Genomic DNA, 12,723 nt, shown 5'->3' with positions numbered 1-12,723 from the left:
ATTGATAACAAATAAATTTGCATTCCAAACACCAAAATTTAACTTCATATTTAAGCGTCATTTTGCGTTGTGAGTTGGACGCACCTTTGTACAAATGATGTTTTCGTGTTGATACATGTTTTTCTGACAGTAGGTAAACATAATTAGAATGCCTGCCACCAACAAAATGGTTTCCCAAATCCTCTTTCATCGACTATCGCCAATAGCCAATAGATTTGTGGGAAGTTATCAGGCCGGCTTCAACAGGCCAAATCTTCACCCGATCCTCCAGAAGTGCCGTAAATTCCAAGACTCGACGCATCACTTGTTCATTGGTTTCAAAGACCCATATGATAGTGTAAACCGACAAGAGCTATCGAAAATTCTTGACGAAAACAGTTTTCCGGGTTAGCCTATTAAGTCTATTATGGCTGCGATGGATGCGATCCAGTGCTGTGTGTGAATCTTGGGTGGATTCTCAGAACCATTCGAATCTCGCTGAGGACTTCGACAAAGAGATGGTCTTTGCTGTGTGCTATTCAACATTGCGCTTGAATGTGTTATAAGACGAGCGACGATCGAAGTACGGAGCACGATTTTCACTAAATTCAGTCAATTTATCTACTTTGCCGACGACGTGGATGCTGTCGGCAAAACATTTGACGCGGTGGAAGATCAGACTAAAACGCGAAGCAGAGAAGATTGGGTTGAAGATAAATACTAACGAAGTATATGCTGCCGGGTGAAAAGGGCCGCTTAGGCAGTACCGTGGTAATCGACGGGGATGACTTTGAGATAGTCGATGAGTTCTTATGCCTTGGCTCACTGGCTATAGAGAACCACAATATAGGCGTGAGATTAAAAGACGGAAGTCGGGCCTACTACGGACTCCACAAACATTTGCAGTCGAACAATCTGAGCTCCGTACAAAGTGCACCTTGTGCAAAACGCTAATTAGACCGATTGTTCTCAACGGGCATGAAACGTGGACTGGACACTGCTAGAAAGGACCCACGAGCACTCGGGGTTTTCGAACGGCGGCTGTTAAGAACCATCTTTGGCGGCGTACAAGAGGACGGTGTATGGTGGCGAAGAATGAGCCACGAACTCATGCATCTCTACGGCGAACCAAGTATTCAGAAAGTGGTTAAAGCTGAATGGATACGTTGGACAGGACATGTTGCTAGAATACCGGACAACTATCCTGCAAAAATTGTTTTCGCGTCGAATCCGGTAGGAACAAGACGAAGAACGACCTGGTGGAGTGAGATCTGGCGAGCACTGGGTGCCGGCGGAACTGGAGACCAGCTGCCATGGACCGAATTAGATGGAGAAATTATGCTACACAGGCCTTGTCACAAGACGTAAGGCCAAATAAGTAAGTAAGTAAAGCCTGCCAGCCATTCCGACTCTTCTGGTCGACCACTACTACGACATCTCCAGATTCCGGCTTCACTGGTTTCAACCATTGCGTACGCCGAGTAAATGTGAGAAGATTTTCAACAATCCACCTTTGCCGGAAATTATTCACCAAAGTCTGAGCGATTTTCCATCTATTTCTTAGATGGACTAATCCTTCTGTTTCCGTTACCATAGTCAGTTGATTGTTGCTTTCGATGCCATAAAGGAGAAAGTTGTTTGGCTGTCTCTATGTGACTTCAAATTTACGATTTCTTTGGCTTCGACTAATACTGTGTCTAGGACTTGGTAACTTGAACGGTGGAGTGATCTGTCATTACCGCAAGTGCTGCCTTTATGGAGCATACCATACGTTCCCACAAAGCCGCCCATGTAAGGAGCCGAGGTTGCAACATTTGTAAAGATTAGGGCACAGCATTCATGAATTTGCTTGTTCACCATTTAAAAATGCATCGAATGTTGTTTCCAGCGCCTAGCCCCCTCCGATCTCTCGGTAATCAGGTTCCGCTCCTTGTCATTGCACATAACAGGAGTTGGCACGGTCCGGTTCCTGATTCCATTGATCGTATTGAAGAAGCTTCTCGTATCGTGCCTCTCGAAGCAATTCTCTGCTTCCGCAAGAACGCGATCTCAGTGCTGACATTTCTTACGACGGTGAAGTCTCATTTCGGCAGCTCTAGCATCTCGGTATCTCTCTCTGCTCTGGCGTGTCACAGTTGCAGCCAATATGTGACTTCTGGCTCGATTCTTCTGATCAGTCACTCGCTGGCACTCTACGTCAAACAACTCACTGGAAGTGGCTGCAGCAGTAGTACCCAACACTTTCCGCGCTGTGGTACTGACCGCGTCATGGATACAGTGTCTCCACTGTACGTTCAGATTCTCTCCGAGATGTTCACCAATCCGTTCATCAGTCTTCCGAGAGTACTCTGCAGCAACTACTTCCCCTGATAACCGCCGAATGTTCAGTCGTATCTTAACCGTTGGTTTCGATTTGAAAACGTTGGACAACCGGGTGCGGATCTTGCTTACTACGAGATAGTGGTCCGAATCGACGTTTGGTCCCCGAAAGGATCGTACGTCTGCGACATCAGAAAAGTACCGACCATCAACCAGAACGTGGTCGATCTGAGAGCAGGCCTCTCCATAATGTTGTTTCCAGGTGTGCTTCCGAACATCGTGCAAAATGGGTACTACAGATAACCATTCCTCTGGCTGCAGCGAAGTTGATTGGCCTCAGGCCATTATTGTTGGTGGTAGGATGGAGGCTTTCTCTTCCAATAACGGGACGAACGAACTCTTCACTTCCGACCTGCGCATTTGTATCCCCGATGACTATCTTTATGTCATGCCTTGGGCACTCTCCATATGTCCTGTCGAGAAGATCATAGAACGCCTCTTTTACGTCATCGGGTTTGTCGTTGGTCGGTGCGTACACATTTATCAAACTATAGTTAAAGAATTTGCCCTTAATTCTCAACACGCACCTAATGACACGCTTCATTTGTTTTCCATGTAATACGAATCCGACTCCATGCTCTGCTTTATCGCCGCCACTATAGTAGATGTGATACTTGAATGTCGTGCCCGCAATAGATCTACTGCGCGGAATTCACGTTCTCCCGTCTTCGGCCATCGCACTGTCTGGATGGCTGCAACCTCGACCTTCATCTTCTGTAGCTCTCTTGCCAGGATACCCGCGCGTGCCGGTTCAAGTAGAGTCCTGACATTACAAGTACCAATTTTCCAATAATCGCTGTCCTTTTTCTTTTGACTGGGTCCATGGCGATTATCCGATTGCAGTTCCTTTCCTAAATTTCTCCTAGCGAAAGTTTTTTAAGCAAACCGCCTTACTGGGGCTGCGATGCCTAGTCTCGCGGACAGGGCTGCTGTCTTGGGTATAGCTGGCGAGACACATTGTATGCCGCCCCTAAGCTGGGATACAGCCGGATACCTGGTACGGAAACGGCGACTCACCGTATCAAACTGTGGCTTCAAACTGTTTTTAACGCCAAATAATCCAGTTGAAGAATTCCGCAATTTCTGTCCCTGAAACAGCTTCAACCTTGTGACCAACCTTGTAATACAAAACTGAAGCTCAGCTCGAAGCTCTACATCCATAGTCAGCTGCAGAGCTACGGAGAGGTTCATGCGACCAGGAATGTTCCGTTTTCTAGAAGAAAATCGGTAAACCAGCCACTTTTGTGTCAAAACTTGGACCAGAGCCTCAACGGCCGGTAGCTGACGATCAGTGCTACAAACTGATAACATCATCGGCTATCGAAACGGAGCCACCGTTGATGAATCCGTCCAAAGGAATTTGCGCTGTATAGGTAGCCGGGCGAATGAGTTAATCTCGCTTATCAATCGAGTTCTAAGAAAACAAATCCCTGGATAAGAATACTATGTTACTGCCTCCAACTTTGCAGTTCCCGAGAATGTCTGGCAAGTGATCTGTAAATGTGGCAACATGAATCAGCAGTTCATTACGTCAGATACCGTCAACGGCCTCAAAAACGAAAGCATCTAAAAATGATTTTTGGCTTTCTTAATATCTCACAAATAGAAGATCCATAATAAATAGATGGTAACGTAGTATTCATGTCCCAGCAGCTGTCTGTAGGTTTTGATGTAGGTTTCATCTTTCATCACAATGCAGAACAATTTGGCGAGTCACTTCCTGTATAGCTTCCTTCCCCGAGTTTTGGCTGTCGTATTCTGTCTGTCACTCCGGGTCTATGTCTTTCGAACTTCATACATGTGTAGTCCAGAACACAGAGTTGTTTTTTGCACGAAACAGTTCGCAGAATACGCCTTTTTTGTCACATCCCGTATCCCGAAATGTTGGGTTGGGCTTGAACGGGTAAGTACTATCCTGGCATTCTTCGGGTCTAGTCTGGTTCCTACCGCTACCATCCTTCCGCTTGGTAGTCTGAATATGTCCAATTTATAGCAGCAGAAAACAAAATTTTGTGTACATTTTTTTCATGTTTAGATATCTATTTCGTACAATTCTTTCTCAGACCTAATTTTGGAGTAATCGATAGTAAATCGTGGAAATTTTGTTTGCGTCCCACAGATGGATCGAAAAACACTTAGAAATCCAGTAGAGATGGTGAAGTCATTCAAGGACGGACAACCCAACGGCGGTCAGGTCAATGACAGAAAACCGAAGACAGCTGACCTGATGAAGATCAAGAAGATATTGAGTCTGTTCAAGCGTTGGCCACGGATTTGCCACGTACCGAGGCTGACGAAACCCAGGTCCTTAGTGGTGGATGACAAGACTTTTGTCAAGGCGGACACAAAGCTTTTGACTGGACAGGAGTTTTATCTTGCCACATCCCAGTTGACCGTTTCTGATGAGGTAAGGTAGAAGAAAGTGGACAAATTCGCCAAATAGTGTATCTGATTTGGCAGGTCATTTGCGAGCATGTTTTATGTCATTTTATTCCTTTTTACCTTTGTTATACTATAACAAAGGTTTAAAAATTGGTCGAAAAACACGAAATTGATCCGAGGCCCGGAGGGCCAAGTCACATATACCAATCGATAGGGTTCGACGATTTGAGCAATGTCTGTGTGTGTGTGTGTGTATGTATGTAATGATTTTTTCTATCGCCTGTTTCTAAGAGATGGCTGAACCGAATGGTTCGCTATTACTTTTGTTTGAAAGGTGTTATTGTCTAGTAGATCACTATTGAGTTGTTTCGTGATACGACGTTTCGTTTAAAAGTTATAAGCAAAAATGTGAAAAATACGTGACACGGGTTTCGTCGGAACTACATGACCGATTTCAACGATTTAGTATCAAATGAAAGCCCTTATTAAAGCTAAATTGTTCAGGAATTTTTAATTGAAAACAAACAAGTAGTTTAAAAGTTATGCTTAGAAAACCTGTTTTGACAAGGTAATAATTATCGCCTGTTTCTTAGAGATGGCCAAACCGATTTATGCGCTATTAGTCTCATTTGAAAGATAATATATCCTAATAGATCACTATTGAATGGTTTTTTGATTGGACGTTTAATTTGAAAGTTATGAGCAACCGTATACACCACACCAAAATTAACAATAATTTATAATGATTTTAACCAAGATAATTTACCTAATTTGAATTATTTTAATATCAAACGAGAGGTTTTGACACTACGAATATATATGCAAAATTTCATAAGAATTGGTTTTACCGGTTGAAAGATATTAATCCTCGAACACTCGCGCCAACTTTTATAACACGGTTACTCGCGCGCAAAATAGCCCTAAACCAAAGAAAACGTGTGCACTAGAGTTTTGACTGGGAAAACTTGGTTTTAGGTTTATCGAACCTTTGGAAGAGTTTCTTGAAATTAAAAGCTCGATCGTCTGGTGGATTTTAAATTTTTATTAATCCCCCTAAAAGTGAAATAAAAAAATTATTTTTCTTCAGTTTCAATATAACACATTGATGTGTTCTGCAAAGTTATAGAACATATTATTACAAGAAATTTTGCTAAAGGCAGTAACCATCTATCTCTGCAGCGAAGATAGAAATATCTTATTTATTGTATATGAATTTGTAAAATCAGTTTTTCTATTTTTGCTCTTTTTGTAATTATTGTAAGACTTTTTCATGTACTACAAAATTGTACAAATAGTAAAAATAAACAACTTTGCTGAAAATACTATACCTCTATGTTTGCTTGTTTAGGATCTGTGGAACTTTGGAAAAATACCCTAATTTTGACTCCGCATTACTCGACTACCAGCAGACGGATACATTTTAAACATTTTACATTTGCTGATAGATTTGCTGCATACATTTTCCCAACAATTTAAATTATTAATGCATTGAATAATTATGATATTTTGCTCACAATAAGTTTGTTGAAGAATATACGTTAGTTAAACAACGATTTGTAATTTTATAACAATATGGCGTTGAAAAACCTACACGTGTTGTATAAAATATAACAGCGTGAGTTAATAAAAGTTGATGAAAATTATTCAAGAAAACTCTATTGATGTGAGTGAAATAGAATGGCATTACAGGAAACTATGCATAGTTCAAAAACCTATAAACTAGACCTTTACTAGACAACGTATATGCTAAAGGATAAGATTTCCACTTACAACTTACTTTTATTTGCACTTACTCAGGTTAATAACAACTTACTTATCCTTACTCGGAAATTTCATGAACAAAGGATCTATCAAAATTTAAAAGTGTTTCTATTTTGTTCAAATTTTGTAAACTTATTCAATTTTCAAAAATTTTATGTAAATCAACGCACTACGCAACGATAACCAATAGATGAATTATGTTCCGAAGACGTGTCGATTTCTACCTCAAATAGCAAGTAAGACCGTATAACAAAGGTTCCTTTCACCACTAGGTGGATTAAATCGGGTTTTTTATTAAGTACACCTGTATAACAACAACTTTGTTGAAGGTCGTATTTTGCGCTGACATGTAGCTTTTTTTTCAATTTTGAAAAAAGTTCAATTATTTACATGCCATTTAAAAAAAATCAGGTTTTATCTCTAACAGCGCCTTATTTGCAGAAATAAATTCGATTATAAATGATGTTCAATCATGATTTGAAATTAAAGTTGTTTTAATGCATCCCTAGCGAATTTATTCTCAGTAGCGACGTCCACTTGACCCGCATTATCGGAAGGCACCGACAACAAATGACGCAAGGTTAATTTGCCTATTTGAGGATGGTCAGTTCTTGATTCACTGCACACTCGTTTCATCTTTTCATACAAGTTCCACTTGAAAGAACGTTCTTCAAATACACGACGATGATGTCGACGAGAGCACAACGAAATGGCTGCGGAACGGCGCGGCGGCGTGGCTTAGCAGCCTGTTCAAATAGAGTACCAACACTCGCGACGACTACTCAGCCGTTCGATGTTCTGAATTATTCGCTTTCTTCTACCATACTTCATTATTACCATCATGTAGCTACACACGGTACTGTTTATTAGAGCACTCTACAGTTCGCGGGATTCTGGTAGTGTGACGTGATAGCTCTATAGCGGACCACCGGCTTATGTTGAGTTCGTATTAATCCGTTGATGCATCACATTGGTTGCTTATCAAACAGTTTCGATTCTCGTCAAATTTAATATCACCTTGGAATTGAATAGAATTGTGCCCTTTTGAAAATCGTGTTCCATTCGAAGAGTAGAACCAGTGGAAAAACTACTCGCTAGGTGTCAGTGTCTACATTAACATCGAAAGCCGAGATGCAATGTCTTTAATAATGATATCGTGCCGCAATACAGCTTCCCCCGGCCTTAGCTAACAAGGCACTAGTGGAGTGATAAATGAGTTTCACGATATGCGCCGATCAGACTACGTCATGCCGGCAGCTGATGGATACATCATGATGCACACTGGCTGTATATGCGTACCTATATATTCCAGTCCTGCTAGGGCAACAACAGTCATTATGATTGGAGCATTTTCAAGCGATTCGCTGATTACTCCTGGCAAATCTTTGACTAAAGAACACAGACTAACTTTGGGCTTGAATTTGATAATACTAATTTAAATTTATAACATTCTTTTTTTATCGTCCAAAAATTAATAAAATAAAGGTTTGCTTATTGACTTAATATTTAGTTCAGCCATTTTATAGCTCAAAATCACCAAATTATTTCGAACATCAGTAGTTTTATTGCTTGGAAAGCAGACAAAGAGAAGTTAGATTAAGTATCTGTCTCTACTCTAACGATCAAGGCTTTTTGGCATAGTTCTAACCTTCAGCAAGTGCAAGAAAATAAACTCCACCTTCCAGGTCAATTTCATTTGAACTCTCGACATTCGAACATATTTAGCATATAAACCTTCCTCCAACAGGTACGGTGTCATTAAAATAGAAATAAAATTTAGCTTTTTTTCTAATTGTATGCATAATTCTCTACTGTGATCCTATTAGTTGTGGTGAGATCGGAATGTCTGTCCACTCTAATCAATACAGAATAGAAGAAAAAAAACTTCCGCGAGATCGGTCCCGCGAGCAGCGAGTTCGTTTTATAAATAGCCGTCAACGATCTTGGTTTTGCACCAACAAAAAAAAACTGTGAAAAATGCTCGAACAAAAAAATACACCCAACTCGCCATTATTCGTCAATCTACCATACAAACGATCCAATTTTTCGGAAAAAAATCTTTGGTTTTCACTACCGTGCTTAGAATTACTCTGCCGAACTCATAGCTCACAATTTTTGCTTCACACTCGAGGTTGTGCATACTAAACGGGAATCTGCGTTCAAGGATTTTCACCTAAATCTGGAAAACCAATGGTCACCACCAGGTTTGGAAGGACGCTACTAGTTGAGCACGAATCCAATAGGATTAACACACTTTCTTCCAATAAGCAAGCAATTTTCAGACTGCTTCCAGCACGGGACTATATTTTAACGGTGAAACAATAATACACAGGTGGGAAGAACAAACTGGCTGATAAAAGTAAATTTTTATCCATATTTCACGTCGCTGCCGCGCGAATCGAGCTCGTCTTGGTGCCTAGAGCGCTCCGATACCGATGGAAAAGTCTCTCAGCAGATCATCGCAACGCATACCGTACCAATCAACAATTTCCTGCACGCCACAGTACCAACACAGATGAGCACGTGCTTAGATAAAAACAACAATTTCCAACACATGCTCCTGCGGAAAACGTGCGGTTGTAGAACCGTCCATGCCGTAGACACTACGGGAGCGAAAACACCATAAACACTCACAGGGTAACGATACAAACGAAAGTGAGAACTAAGCCCGAGAGAGCGGGAATCCGCATTTCCTATTCATGTGTTTGTTCGGGTGACACTAGCGCTAGCTCGCCTTCCAACTTTTGTACATCAACCCCCTGCCTTTCCACGCAAACAATTTGATTCTCACGCCTGAGATGAAAGATTTTTCCACCATGCACTTATTCATCAATCCAATCCTTCGCCAAGGCTACAGGCCTGTCCAATACACTTCACAGCATTTTTATGCACATAATTCATCTTTTACAAAATCCTTGAAAGTTTCCTTCAGATGGTAATCTGTTATTTCTTACCGATTTTCACTGACGTGAACCTGCTATCAGCTTCATTCTGTGACTCTCGAACGCACCAGTACCGTTTTTCACGCGTCCTTTCTACAACTTTAACGCCCAGATCTGGAAGATATACAGCTACAAGCTGATAGGTTTAAAGTTCCTAGGATCGACCGCACAGCGACCAACGATGTCCCTGAAATCTGCACGGCACAAAATCAGTCTGAAACACAGCTTGATCGTAGCTCTACAATGACGACGAAGGTGTCCCCGTTGAAAACGAGACTCTATCACTCTTCCTGCTTGATATGCGATACCTACTAGCTGTGACAATCCGTAAGAGAGAACCAGTATGATAAAGCAGGCCCACAGATCGATGTAATATTTTTCCAGGTTATCCAGCATCGGACATGCGCAAAACGGACAAACCGTTTTTCAGGGTCGCAAACGCTACATTTTCGATGCATTGTGCATGATCTCGGGACGATAGCGAGCATTGGGCACGGTAGGAACCTGACACTCACCGTAAATTGCACGGATTTGTATAATATTGTGTATTTATTATGTTTCGAGAAACAACATCCACTTCTGAAATAACATTTGTATGATAACTCATAGTTTCTATGTTTCAGTTAAGTGTTTCTTTGTCAGAGGAGAAAATTGGATTTGATGTAAGCACGCGACAATGATTCCTGGGTTTTCAAAATAGTTTTTATGCTCGAAGCAAAAGATATGTTCACAAAAATTTACCATTGTGTTCTGGCAGACGTAAAGATGAAGTGAAAACAGTTTTGCGATTATTATTTTGAGCATAAAAGCTACTTTTGAAATCCCAAAAATCAAAAACGCGTGTTTGAGCCTTTATTTGAAAGATTTTTTATGAAAACTGAGTCAATTTTTAAGGTCAATCGTTTTACCAAATCTCTTCTTTTACTATAAATATATTTTAAAATCCGAGCTTTTATATGCTTGCGTTTGCTTTTTTGGACCTTTGGATCCATGGTTTGTAATTTTGTTTTCTGTATTTTTAGTTTATTTTGGGCATATATTTGCATACATATTTGCGCTGCGCCTTTTTGTTATCTATAAAATTTCTAAACTAAGTATTACTCAATCTTTTGCATCTATGTGTGTTGAAGATTAAGAGCAAATTCTTTAACAATGTGTACGCATCGACAAACGACAAACCCAATGACGTAAAGAAGCAGATCTAGGAACTTCTCAAAAGGACACATGAGGAGTGCTCGAGAGATGACATAAAGATAGTTATCGGGGATACAACCACACCACAGGTCGGACGCGAAGAGTGCTTTCACCCCGTTACTGGTAGAAATTGCCTCCATGCTACCACAAACGACAATGGCCTGAGGCACAACGGAAGCATACCTGGAAACACACTAATGGAGAGGCCTGCTCTCAGATCGACCGGTATTTTTCGGATGTCCCACACGTGCGGTCTTTCCGGACACACGGATCACGGACCACTATCTCGTAGTAAGCAAGATTTGCGGCCGGTTGTTCAACCTATTCAAAACGAGACTAACGAGAAAGATACGACTGAACATCCAGAACCGGATCGTGCCAAGTCCTGTTATATGTGAGTGGCCAGGCGTTGGAAACAACATTTCGATGTATTGACATTGGCGTAACTAGGGGGGGGGGAGGCTAGGGGGCTAGGGGCTAAGCCCCCCCTAAAAAAATAAGCTGAATTTTTAAATTTAAGAAAAAACTATAGTTAGATAACTTTACATAATAAAACCTTGAGAGTAATTTTTATATGCATCACAACTTCCCATCACAAAATTCCCATGCATCAATGTACATTTAATTTTAATAGGTCAAGGAAATAAAATGGTCGAAAAATGCCGGGGGCTATAGACCCCCCCCCCCCCCCCCCCCCCCCCCCCTAGAAATGAGCTCTAGTTCCGCCAATGACTATTGAATAGTAAACAAGATGGCATTGTCAACAGAAACAGGGTAAAGATTGAGGATGATTGGACGAGGGTAAAAAGTGCAATTAATTAGGTTAAACCAAAGGTAATAAACCAAAGAGTCGTCCCACTGCTGACGTTCCAGTATCTCAGACCATAGCGTAAGATGGTCGGCCTCCATGCCGAACATCCAAAGTAACGTGGGCAACGGCGGTTTAGAGATCGGGGAGAAAGCGACGGTTACGAACGGGGAACTCATTGAGATCGCTAAATCCCTAAAGGTGAGCAAGACACCGGGACCAGACGGTATCCCGAATTTGACCATTAAAGCGGCTATTTTGGAGGCTCCCGAATTATTCGGGACAGTAATGAGTAGATGCCTAGAAGATGACCACTTCCCGGACAGATGGAAGCGAGAGAACCTGGTCCTATTGCCGAAGCCGGGGAAACCTCCGGGTGTCCCCTCGTCATATAGGCCGATCTGTCTGCTCGATACTACCAGCAAGGTGCTGGAGAGGGTTATCCTTAACAGACTCGTACAGTACACGCAGGGTACAAACGGTCTGTCAAGGAACCAATTCGGCTTCCGAAAAGGCAAATCTACGGTGGATGCCATCGTGTCTGTCACTACGACAGCTAAGGTGGCTATCCAGCGCAAGAGGACAGGTATCCGCTATTGTACAGTTGTCACGCTCGACGTGAGAAATGCGTTTAATAGCGCTATAGTTGGGACTCCATAGCCAACTCGCTTCAGAATGTCCAAGTGCCAGTGTCGCTGTACAGGATTCTGGAAAATTATTGTGCTATGCTACAACACGGAAGAAGGTCAGAAGTGTGTTCCAATCACCGCAGAGGTTCCGCAAGGATCTATACTGAGTCCGGTGTTGTGGAACGTCTTGTATGCCGAGGTGTTGAGGCTAAAGTTCCCGGTAGGGGTGGTGATTGTCGGCTTTGCGGACGAGTTGAGTTGCGGACGAGGACGAGAGGTTGAGTTGACGGCTGCCCACTCTATAAGCATTGTTGAAGATTGAATGCGCTCCAGGAAACTGGAGTAGCGCATCACAAAACGGAGGGTATCTTGGTGTACAACCGCAAGTCGGTGCAGCAAGCAAAGATCCGCGTCGGGAACTGCACTATTTCGCCAACGCGGTCCTTAAAACTTCTGTGAGTCATGGTCGACGATAAGCTCAAGTTGGGGAGCCACGTCGACTATGCCTGCAAGAGGGCTTCCACAGCTATTTCGGCATTGTCTCGCATGATGTCTAATAGCTCTGCGGTATATGGCAGCAAGCGAAGGCTATGGTAATCGGTGGTAATCAGCGCTAGGAATCAAAAGCTACCGCGGTAAGCTGGAAAGT

The 12,723-nt window shown here is 42.1% G+C and overlaps 1 protein-coding gene across 3 annotated transcripts in view; it reads right to left on the bottom strand.

Annotated features, from left to right (window-relative positions):
• Nucleotides 1-9,667, bottom strand: part of LOC128739141 (uncharacterized) — a 31,203-nt gene extending 21,536 nt beyond the window's left edge. Inside the window, exon 1 of one of the 3 annotated variants that reach the window (XM_053834542.1) lies at nucleotides 9,456-9,667. The gene's annotated coding sequence lies outside the window, so the exon portion shown is untranslated. Of the gene's footprint in view, nucleotides 1-7,518; nucleotides 7,887-8,674; nucleotides 8,833-9,455 lie in introns of those variants that run through there. The other 2 variants (XM_053834541.1, XM_053834543.1) reach the window with 2 other exon arrangements.
• Nucleotides 9,668-12,723: the final 3,056 nt, after the last annotated feature.

The sequence above is a fragment of the Sabethes cyaneus genome, chromosome 3 (assembly GCF_943734655.1).
Source record: "Sabethes cyaneus chromosome 3, idSabCyanKW18_F2, whole genome shotgun sequence".
NCBI lineage: Eukaryota > Metazoa > Arthropoda > Insecta > Diptera > Culicidae > Sabethes > Sabethes cyaneus.
This window is presented reverse-complemented; position numbering and strand designations above follow the sequence as displayed.